The 9,638-nt window shown below is 39.5% G+C and overlaps 2 long non-coding RNA genes across 2 annotated transcripts; one reads left to right on the top strand and one right to left on the bottom strand.

Moving 5' to 3' along the window:
* The first annotated feature begins 3,180 nt into the window (after positions 1–3,180).
* LOC133742258 (uncharacterized) lies at positions 3,181–4,672 on the top strand. Its single transcript, XR_009862453.1, has 3 exons — positions 3,181–3,534; positions 3,814–3,884; positions 4,443–4,672. It is a non-coding gene; the product is annotated as an uncharacterized LOC133742258 (long non-coding RNA).
* Positions 4,673–6,071: 1,399 nt separating this feature from the next.
* Positions 6,072–8,130, bottom strand: LOC133742309 (uncharacterized). Its single transcript, XR_009862504.1, has 3 exons — positions 7,337–8,130; positions 7,124–7,195; positions 6,072–6,210 (listed from the first exon to the last, which is right to left on the bottom strand). It is a non-coding gene; the product is annotated as an uncharacterized LOC133742309 (long non-coding RNA).
* Positions 8,131–9,638: the final 1,508 nt, after the last annotated feature.

Genomic DNA, 9,638 nt, shown 5'->3' with positions numbered 1-9,638 from the left:
TTTTGGTATAACTTTAAGAATCCACAAATGTTTCCACACCTCCGGCCGCCACCACCGGCCCCACATAGCCCTCATTCCGTCTTTCATAGCTAGTCAATTACCACTTTTCACTGTATTAATTACCTCCCAGATTTGTTGAAGTGACACATGCACACATTCATGGAAAGTGAGGGAACTATCGGTATACTAACAATCATCCCACTCTCCATCATCAGTTATTAGATCATGCACCTTTAGGGAATTATTATCAAATGGAAGAGGCACAACGGTGTCTGAATCGACAAACAATGAAGTCTTGATAATCCATCAAATGCTAGATGCATTTTGGAGGATAGAAGACAATCATGAAGGTGGAGAAGCTATTGATGAAGAGGTGCCTCACTATAATCCATATATGCCGCCAAGGAGTTTTAGAGCATACAAGATTGACCAGATTATGACAACTTTGTTCCGATCCAAAGCTTGGGAGACCATGCCAATTGTTATTTTTAGGAGAAGATGGATCATTTTCTCTTCCAGCTAGTGATTTTGAAGAAAAAGAAAAGAAATGTATTTATTTTGCAACAAATTATGTTCCTCAGTCTCAATTTGCTCCCAAGACATATCTGGTGTATTGTACCTTGGTGGTGAAAGAATTGAGCGGTATTTTCCAAGTCTCGACATGTCACTGAGGTTCCAACCCTCTTAGTTCACTCCATGTTTCTAAAGATTATGAATTTCTGACATCTAATTTATATGATATCATAGTATTTTGTAGCTAATTGTCGTTTCTTTATATTTTCTTTAATTCGGCAAATCGTATGTGTTGCATAATATTATAGCTTCTCTTCCACAATTCCACAGAAATAACAGATCGATGAATGAAAAACCTAGTCACTTAACTCGAATTGTGATACGTACGTAGTGAATAGTCACTAAACTCAATATTGTTCTCTGCAAAAACAACTGTTGGTTGTTAGTTTGTACATGTAATAAACCTTTGGTATAAATCGATGAGCTTATTCTCTCTCTAGAGAGAGTTGTGGTTTTCGTTTGTTGCTGACACAACCGGCACAAAAGTGAGGACCAGTTCCTCAACGTATGTGTGGATCTGTTGGCACGTTGGGTGGATTTGGAGAACATCATGGGTGTGTAAAATGGAGAAAGATCTAGGGAGAATGGTTCGTTGACTGACACTCACGGAGGAGGAGGCACATGAAGTGATATTGGCAGACAATCATAGTAAATGGAAGCTAAGGAAGTTTCTCCTGGTGGGTAGATTATTGACGGCCAAATCATACAGGAAGGAGGCGCTAATGAGGACAATGAAATCGTTGTGGTCACCAAAGAAAAGGATTGAAGACAAACCACGGGTGATGACATTGGCATTAGAGATAAGTGCTCGGATTGTGTTTTCCTTCATGAATGAGTATGACAAGAATAGGGTGCTGATGGGTTGCCCATGGCACTTTGATAAGGCTCTTTTCGCCATCTCTGCTACAGATGGATGTGAAGATCTGTTGAAGGTTTCCCTCAACTGGGAATTCTTCTAGATCAGGGCATGGGGCATTCCGCAGCTTTATATGGAGGAGGAAACAGGTCAACAGATTGGTAACCAGGTGGGGAGATTTGTTAGGATGGAGGATTCTACACACAGTCTGTTCTTGGGGAACCTCGCTGAAGGTAAGGGTTTTGATTGACACAACCAAGCCATTGAGAAAAGTTGCATCAGTAGACTACCGGGAAGGAGAGGGCCTCCCACTTTGAGATAGATTATGTGAAGCTACCAACCTAGCCTTTTGTTACTATTGAGGCTTGCTCACTCATGATTCCAATCGGTGTGAATCCCACCTGAGTGGATTAATTCTGGAGGTTCAGTTTGATGCCCTACTGTGTGCAGAGAACAGAGACAAATGGCTGGCTGAACAGTTGGAAGAGAAGAAAGAGATTGGACCTGAGTTAGGGTGGATTGGCTGCCGGTATAGCTTGGTGGAGAAGGCGAAAACCGGCTGGATTTTACAGGCCCCTGACTTTCCGATAACGGGGATGGTGCGCTCTAGGGCATAATGGGAGGATGAGGATTGATTGTAGGTTGCTGGAGACCTGATAGAGGTGGAATTTTCGTCGGAAGCTGACGGCGGGATTCAGGGGACCAATGGGAAACGAAGGCGCGTGGGTGAGTGGTCATGGGCGCTGGAGGATAGCAATCTTCAGGATATTCCAATTAATGCTTGTCCGGAATTGAAGCAAGCATTGATGGGGATAGAGGCTACGAATGTTATGTCTGAGGGGATTGCGGAATGTAGGTGGATTCGGTGGATCTAGATGAAGCTTCCCCGCTGATGGCAGGAAAACTTTTAAACAAAGGAAAGTTGACTCGAGATGAGCGCACTGTTAGTGGGTTGGGGGACAAGGCTTGTGATGGTGGGCTACTGAGCGATGTGAGTTTCAAAAGGGCTAAGGGTAAGCAAATTAAAAAGTCTTCTATAAATGGGGGTCAATTGCAGGCCGAGTTGACTCCGGACTCTCCTAGGCCCACTAGGGATCAGTTTGAGAAAAAAAGCAATAGGGGAAATAAGGGTTTTGCTATGGGTGGTGGGCGTCGTAAGAAGGTATTGGGTTAAGAGTCTATTCGAAGAAGCAGGTTCCGAGCTCTGGATGTGCTCCAGATTATCCGTCCGTGATGGGTCTGGATTCGGTCTATCACGAGAAATGAATATACTATGCTGGAACTGCCAAGGGATTGGGAACCTTTGGACAGTTCAAGGGCTTAAAGGGATGGTATCCCTCAACGTTCCCAAGTTAATTTTTGTAAGTGAAACTCGATGCACCGCGGACGAGATGGTGGAGGTTAGAAGACAGTTAGGGTGGAGATAGAGCTTTGGGGTTGATTGCAAGTTTGTAAATAGGGGTGGGCGTCCAGACCCGAAAGACCGAGGACCCGACCCGAACCGAGGAAAAAAGACCGATTCGGTTCGGTTTTAGAATAGAAATTTTCGGTTCGGTCTAAAGCCCGACCCGAATTCATGTAATCGGTTCGGTCTCGGGTTTCATATTTTTAGGGCCCGAAAGCCCGAACCGACCCGAATACTGTAGCAGTTGCCACATGTCAGTCCATGATTGGGTGTTATAATAATAAGTTAAACATTAAAAATAAAAAAATAAACAACCCTAAACTCCTAAAGGCCTCGGTCTCCTCCAGTCCACTAACTCGACCTCAGCCTCCCTCTCTTTGCTTGTCGATACTCGACCTCAGCCCCAAATTTCAGATCTTCATAAACCCAGATGAAATCTCCCTCTCACTCTCTCAGTCCCTCCCTCACCCTTCTCTGAGTTGTCTATCTCTCTCTCCTTCCATTACCAGCTCCTGCTCCAGTCTCGATCTCCGAATATCGAAATCCTCCTCCGCTCTCTCCGTCACGGAATCAAAACTGAAGGTCAAGGCTTGACCGTTACTTTTTCTCAACGTCTCTCTCTCTCTCTCTCTCTCTCTCTCTCTCTCTCTCTCTCTCTCTGTGATCAAAGCTTCTTCTTCTTCTTCTCTGCAATACCCAGGTATGTTTCTTCTATGTTATCCATTTTACTGATTCATTTGGATTGTTTTGTTTCTGTGTTCTGTAGTTCATTTGGTAGAACAGTCTTACCAAAGCTGGGTTCTTTTTTCTTTTTCTTTTTTTAATCTGAGTTTCTTGAATATGGAAGCTGAAAAAAAAGAGTTGAAATTTAGAATTGTTATATAGAAATTGGGTAAAGCTTCTCTTTCTCGTCTCATCTCCACTGGGCTTTCATTATTCTGAATACTAACAAAATTCCCAATGTTCTTGGCTGCTGTAGGTTCAAAGCTTGTTCCGGTGGTTGGTCAATTTGTGTGCAGAAGCAAATAGCCGGTGCGACTCTTTATTCCGGTACGACCCTTTGTATGCACCCATAATCAATTGCTTATTTTCTGATTATCAATTGCCTGGGTTTAATTGGAATTCAAAGTTGGAGCATCTTCTTTCCTTTAATTTTTCTTTTGATTGGGAGATGGGCACGTAGCATCATGTTTCTTGTTTTGATTTGCATTTAAAACCGACTTGCTGCATACTTGCGGAAAGTCTTGACTTGCAGCTCCTTTTTGACAAGCTTTTATACAATTAAAGCTACTTGTCATTATCGACAGGTCTTGCTAGTTTCCTAGCAAAAAGTTATGTGTATGGGAGGCTCTTGCGCTAGTACTTTAGTAGGCAGTTATTGGCTTATTGCATAATCAGGATTTAATAGTTATGTTTTAGGTGTTTGGACTGATAGAAAAGGCTTGAAAGAATCCAAGTTCTCCTAATTGTTCAAGTTTGTGATGTTCTTAAACCTTCTTTGTGACTAAAATATAAAGAAAAGTACCCAGATCTTTTCCAAGTGTTTTTAGTCCTATAGGAGATTTTAATTATGTGTATGTTGGTACTGAAAATTTGATTTCTCTGCAGATTCTTTCCTCTTCTTTGTTTCTTTTGTTTGCACATGCAAACATTCTTCATGTTGGAGTGAGGCTGTTGAACTCCTCTGCTAATCAGGCAGAATATCCTTATGTATCTGGCAAGAAATACAGAAGACTTGATTATTGCAAATTGTGTTTATGTTTCTGTTGGACAATTTGGATTGTTTTCTGTTAACCAATGTATTCTGGACTCTTGAGTTTGTGTTGTAAACTGTAAACTGTGGCTAAACTTGATTATTGCAAATTGATTATAGTTATGTTAATGACTTTATTTCACAGCATTATAATTTGATATGCATTCCAGTCTTCCAGGTACCAAAACAGGCAAAACTGACAAAACTGGCATTTTGGGCCTGAAAAAGCCCGAAAACCGAACCGGCCCGAATCAGTTCGGTTTCTGTCGGTTTTCAGTTTACAAAAAACCCGAACCGGCCCGAACCGAAAGTTTCGGGTTCGGTCTCGGTCTCACCAATTTTTGGGCCCGACCCGACCCGAGCCCAGCCCTATTTGTAAAGAAGAAGAATGATAAGGGGGTAACAAGAGCTGGAGGGTTATGCTTATTGTGGGATGATGATTTGACCATTGAGGTACATACCTATTCTGAGAACCATATCGATGTTGTTATAGGGGAATCTTCGGACCCAAAACGGTGGAGGTTCACTAGGTTCTATGGGCAACCAAGGCCAGAAAATCGTCACTTGTCTTGGTCATTTATGAAGACTTTGAGCTTGCATGGCAATCTTCCATGGGTGGTTAGTGTTACGTCCTGAACCTAAATTTACAGGTTTACTAGTCTTACGGACGGTAAACGACATTTACTTTTACTTTTGACTCCGTTTCGAACTTTTAGTGGCCCTAAAAGTTGACTTTTTGTTCGTATCAAAATTTGAGAAAATTTTCTTCATGAAAGTTGTAGAGAACATTAAACTGAGTCCGTGCATTTGTGGTACGTAAAATTTGGAGTTTTTATGCGAAAGTTATAAGCGAAAAATGAAAGTTACTGTTCATGATAATTTAGTCTATATTTGAAAAATTACTGTGGTATGTCAGAACCTACTCCGGGTAACTCTCTCCTCCCCCGCGCGTTTCCTCTTTCTCTCCCCGACGAATCGGGTTTTTTCTTTTTCCAGCATATCTTCCAATTCTGGTCATCAATCAATGCGCCACAAGGTCGGTTAGGACCGCCTCCTCAGCATTGACATGGCTACGGTGATGGCTCACGGCAATTTGGCCGAAATTTTGCAAATCAAGGTCCCAAAATTTACTGTAGCAGTCGGCTTCAATCTCCGATTTCTTTCAATTCCAACCACCTCCGGCTACAAAACCTCCATTCTGGAAAGCCCACTTCTCATAGATGAATCCCTCCAAGTTTCATGCTTCAATTTTAGGTGTGGAAGGAGAATCGAAGGATTTACTGTGCAAATCGGCAGTTTTGCCTTCAAGCTCCAATTTCGGCCAATCAAGGTATTTTCATATTTTGTTGTAGTTGAGAAAAATGTTTGGATTGCTGAGACTAGGGAACCAAATTATGCCAAGCTGAGAAAGTGATTGACAGTGTAATAGTTGAGTGACCAAAGTGATATATTTGAAACTTAAGTGACCAAAGTGTCGAATGAGTCATAGTTGAGTGATCATTTGTGGAATTTTCTCTTATGTAAATTGTAATTATACTTCCCCTTGCAAAACAAATTGACCTAACTATTTGGAAATTTGGACCTCCAAGCTTTAACCACTCAAATTCCCAACTTGTTCAAATCCTGCAACAGAAAAAAGATTCACATAAGAGTGAAAGAAACAAACAATGTACTGCCTAGCTAGAGCGTCTTGCAGTTGTGATAAGGCTAATGGTGCTAGGAAAGAATGAAAACAAACTGAAACCGCAAACTTGGACTGATTCGGTACCCTAACTGTAATGAATCCAATACAATAGCAACCAGGAATGGAAAAGAAAGAGGAAGTGAATCCAACAGCGAGACTGAGAACTCATCAACATTCAATAACAATCAAAATGGGTAAGTTCCATTTCACATGCGTACAAACACAATTACTGGCAAATCTAGTTGCTTTACTCTAGTGAATCACTGGCTTTGAACTCTTCAACTCCAACAACCCCCACCCCCCAAAGTCAGGTTTCCAATCGAGTTTGTTGTTAAAAGTAGGATCATGTGGTTTCATCACTGATACATAATAATTCCCGAGGGTTTTCTGAGAGAGGGTCCAAGGCAGAACTTCAAGATGTGTATCTCTTGTGTGTAGAAAGCTGCTCAAGTAAGCCAACTCTCAGTTGAAGGATCTACTAGCTTAAAGAGTTAAAGATGTATGCATCATATCTCAGTATTTCCAAAACCTGATGTAGAAACCAACACATCACAGGACCCTCCCACATAAGAAGGCATCTCTTAATTAACTGCTTAATTTCCACTACTGTATGTTGTATCACATAAGTAGAGATACTAATGAAGAAACACTACAAGCTCCAAAACAGAGATTTATAATGCATGAAAAAAAAAGTTCTGCATTAAGACGACTAAAACACTAATTTGTTAGTTGCAGATCCTATTCTGGAACTAGAACTAGAACAGGAAACATGAATCAGCTAAGTGTGATAAAAACAAGTAGTCTTCATTTAAAACATCAATAGCTTTTGAATTGTGTCGACAGATGATTTACCTTTAGACCAAACTACTTCTTTCTTATTCCCTGAAGCACTTCCACATTATCAGTAGCAAGTTGTACTTGTACCTAGTAAATAAAACTTACATATGAGCCCAAAAGTTGAAGATTACAAATATGCAGAAAGATTTATATATTAGTAAGCATGCATGCTACAAACATTTGTGTATAATTGTAAACTGATTAAGGGAAAATAAAGTATGTTGCTACCATTACAGAGTGGTACAAGTTTTCATACTCTCCGCAGGTCATATACTCCAATGGTTCCTCTTCATCTTATCTTCTTTTCTATAACTAAACATCACACACTATTGTCAACCTCAGTATACAGCATCCAAGATTACTGAGGCAGAACAATCCTTTCAAGATATAAAGAAGAGGCGCCATAATACAAAGCCCAATCAATTGACATCTGAAGTCCAAGACAGATATTTGAATAATAAAATTCAGAGAAGAACAACACCTTAGGGAAAGGTACAGTCCTGCACTGCACATCCTTGCAAGCATAAAGAACCTCCTCAAAGGAAGTATTGACTCTGAAGAAAATTTAAAATGTAAACCTGCCTATAAACCAAAGTTATTTTAAGTTTTTAACAGAAAACCTTTTTTACTGTATATGAGACATCTGACATCTTTCAAACCATTGAACCTCACACCCCAGTTCACTTAAGCACCAACAAACTTACTTACCTCCTTAAAGGACCATAAGTTAGCAATGCTAAAATATTGATACATAAAACACAGCAGAAAATATATAAAAAAATTGAAGGCAAAAGAAGCACAGCTGAATGATATATTATCAACAAAAACTATAGAATCTCATTGTTTCAAACTCATACGATAATCTGTAAGTTACTGTCATATCACCGAGTTTGGTAATCATCCTCTCATTTCTGCAGTGAGGACTCAATTGAACATCCAAATATGTATAATTCTCTAAGCCTGTGCCACCTTCATCCATTGACAGGCACAGTGTTTTCAACCTCTCCCAATTCCACGGCAAGAAATTTAGTTCCTGGACTAGTATATTTTAAAAGTGATCACTAAAGGTGGTTTAGAATATAATCCATCAAATACATGATTCTGTCTGTCACCTAATGTTGCAAAGTAATAATGAATGACCAATCATAGTCAATTATTACAGATGCTATAACAAATTGTTGTCATATCATCCTATGGTACACTTAAGTAATGATGAACACTAGACATCAAATGTACAAATAGCATGCAATAAAAAAAAGAGAACACAAATATTCATGGAAAAGCACAACTGATATGGAGAATCCGATGCGAAAAGGACTACTCTTGTAAATGACTATATGAAATATATACGATTGAACTTTAAAGAGATCGAAGGTTATCTATTAAAAGAACAGGCAGTTGTCAGTTGATCTCAGAGGTCTTTGCCAAGAAGGTATGCTCCTTGTCAAACCTGAATTATTGGAAGAGAGTCCTGAATAAGCCAAGAAGAAATGAGAAACAGGTATTTGAACATCTACAAATGTTGATCAATCGAATTACAAATTATTGTTCTACGATTTTTTAAATTTTTTTTTTTTTTAAAAAGGTAGGTTCATGAACTGCAGAACCAATAGAAAGTTTGGTAAAAGAAGGGTGTTGCACCCCAATCAAAAAAAAAAAAAAAAAAAAAAAAGGGTGTTGCAAGAAATAGACCAAGTTTACAAATATCTCAGCAAATGATTCTGTGATGATTTCAAACTTGATAGGAGTAAACCACAATTACATTTTCAGGAGGAATGTAGCATTGACTACCGGTTTAGTACATCTAGTCACAAGGCAAGCCATGATCATGTTTCTGCCTATGTCAGCACTAGAGGTTCATGCGGTAGTCTAAAAATTCTCTTGCCTTACTGTTGAGATTAACATGTCCAGATCTCCCGTTTCCAAGTATGTGACATCCAAAAATGCTTCTTCACAGCTATTGACTAAATTCAACAACTTCAATATTAGCAACACAACTGGAAAGGCAAAAAAAAAAAAAGTATTTTAAGGAACATGTTTCTGGTAGCATACTAGTACTTGTATGTAATGTTTATGCAAGATGCTGTAGAATTCATCAGCTACCTGCACAACACGTCATACAACACATAGGAATCCAGTTAAATGCTAAAATTATGACATTAGTAACAAAGGAGAAAATGGTCTTCTTCCCTGTCAGAGCATTGAAAGGTAGAATAAGGATATGTTTCCAAATGACCAGCAACACAAAGGAACGGTCCACAGCATATTGGCTAGTATCTAAGCAAGAAACACCGAAAAGTTCTATTTTATCGAAGATACTCCCTTAGTAATCAATTTCCATATACAAAGGGTCTTGCGCTTAGTCAAGTTTTATGGAACCCGTATTTTCAAACAAGCAATGATATTTCCAGACAGTTTTGTTATTACAAAAGATCTCGCCCTCAAGATCGAGGTGTGTATTGAAGAGCGGGAATTGAAATAAGATTTTTTTTTTTTAAAGACTTGCCCTGACAATTCTGATACTCATAAG

Source organism: Rosa rugosa, chromosome 4 (assembly GCF_958449725.1).
Source record: "Rosa rugosa chromosome 4, drRosRugo1.1, whole genome shotgun sequence".
Lineage (NCBI taxonomy): Eukaryota > Viridiplantae > Streptophyta > Magnoliopsida > Rosales > Rosaceae > Rosa > Rosa rugosa.
Note: the sequence above shows the minus strand (reverse complement) of the source record. Positions and strands in the feature narration are given on the sequence as shown.